General features: G+C 45.0%; 1 pseudogene; it reads left to right on the plus strand.

Moving 5' to 3' along the window:
* Positions 1-291: 291 nt before the first annotated feature.
* On the plus strand, positions 292-1,576 carry LOC126086657 (plasminogen activator inhibitor 1 RNA-binding protein-like; annotated as a pseudogene).
* Positions 1,577-1,994: the final 418 nt, after the last annotated feature.

A 1,994-nucleotide genomic window follows, 5' to 3' on the forward strand; every position in this document is an offset into this window, starting at 1 on the left:
AGACTATAGGACAGAGCCTGTACCACACAACTGATGATCAGCTACCTGGACACCTGAGCTGAATTCATACAAGAAAAGTGAATGGACTCCTAGACTGATATACCTGATAACAGCTCTAGCCATCTGGGGAAAGGATGTCAGAGCTCCAAAGGCAAAAATCATCAAATTAGCTCACTCAAGCAACCCATTTGGGCATATCAAAACAAAACAAAGTCCATCTTGTGCGAAGAGCTGAAGCAGGCACTCTTGGCACAGCGCAGCCCACTGCAATCCGTGGAGGAACGTGCCGCCCAGCCACCATCATGCCTGGGCACTTACAGGAAGGCTTCGGCTGCGTGGTTACCAACCGATTCGACCAGTTATTTGACGACAAATCGGATCCCGTCGAGGTGTTGAAGGTAGTGGAGAACAAGAAAAAAGAAGCCAGCGGGGGCAGCGTTGGGGGCCCTGGGGCCAAGAGCGCAGCTCAGGCCGCAGCCCAGACCAACTCCTATGAGGCAGGCAAACAGCTGCATAAAGAGTCCCAGAAAGACCGCAAGAACCCACTGCCTCCCAGTGCTGGCATGGTTGACAAGAAAGAGTAGACGCAGTCACCCGTGGCACTTAAAAAAGAAGGAATTAGACGTGTTGGAAGAAGACCTGATCAGCAACTTCAGGGTGAAAGGAAAATAATTGATAGAAGACCAGAAAGCTGACTACCTCGGGAAAGACGATTTGAAAAACCACTTGAAGAAAAGGGTGAAGGAGGAGAATTTTCAGTTGATAGACCAATCATTGACTGGCGTATTCGGGGCCGTGGTGCTCCTGGAAGAGGTCGAGGAGGCCGTGGACGTGGAATGGGCCAAGGAGATGGATTTGATTCTCATGGCAAATGTGAATTTGATAGGCATAGTGGAAGTGATAGATCTGGCCTGAAACACGAAGACAAACGGGGAGGTAGCAAATCTCACAACTGCGGGACTGTCAAAGATGAATTAACTGACTTGGATCAATTGAATGTGACTGAGGAATCACCTGAAGGTGAAGAACATCCAGTGGCAGACACTGAGAATAAGAAGAACGAAGTTGAAGAGGTGAAGGAAGAGGGTCCAAAAGAGATGACATTGGATGAGTGGAAGGCTATTCAAGATAAGGACCGGGCAAAAGTAGAATTTAATATCTGAAAACCAAATGAAGGTGCTGATGGGCAGTGGAAGAAGGGATTTGTTCTTCACAAGTCAAAGAGCGAAGAAGCTCATGCTGAAGATTCGGTCATGGATCATCATTTCCGCAAGCCAGCAAATGATATAATGTCCCAGCTGGAGATCAACCTTGGAGACCTTGGCTGTCCAGGACGTGGTGGCAGGAAGAGGTGGACGTGGTGGCAGGAAGAGGTGGACGTGGGCATGGTGAACGTCCCAATCGTGGCAGCAGGACTGACAAGTCAAGTGCTTCTGCCCCTGATGTAGATGACCCAGAGGCATTCCCAGCTCTGGCCTAACTGGATGCTATAAGACAACCCTGGTTCCTTCGTAGACCCTCCTCTCTGAGGCTTTGCATGCTTAAGGATCCCAAACAACTAAGAAATTAAAAAAAAAAAAAAGACTCATTCATACCATTCACACCTAAAGACTGAATTTTATCTGTTTTGAAAATGAACTTCTCTTGCTACACAGAAGTAACAAATATGGTAGTCAGTTTTGTATTTAGAAATGTATTGGTAACAGGGATGTTTTCATAATTTTTAGAGATTATGCATTCTTCATGAATTCTTTTGTATTGCCGCTTGCAAATAAGCATTTCCAAACTTGAAATATAGGTGTGAACAGTGTGTACCAGTTTAAAGCTTTCACTTCATTTGTTTTTTTTAATTAAGGATTTAGATGTTCCCTCAATTCCAAAGTGATTTTAAATATGGACATAATATTGGTTTTAATACCTGCTTTGCATTTTCACACATGGTCAGCTGAGACATGTAAACTTGATTAGTCAAATTTTATGCTGTGTGGAATACT

This window comes from Elephas maximus, chromosome 12, assembly GCF_024166365.1.
Source record: "Elephas maximus indicus isolate mEleMax1 chromosome 12, mEleMax1 primary haplotype, whole genome shotgun sequence".
Classification (NCBI taxonomy): Eukaryota; Metazoa; Chordata; class Mammalia; order Proboscidea; family Elephantidae; genus Elephas; species Elephas maximus.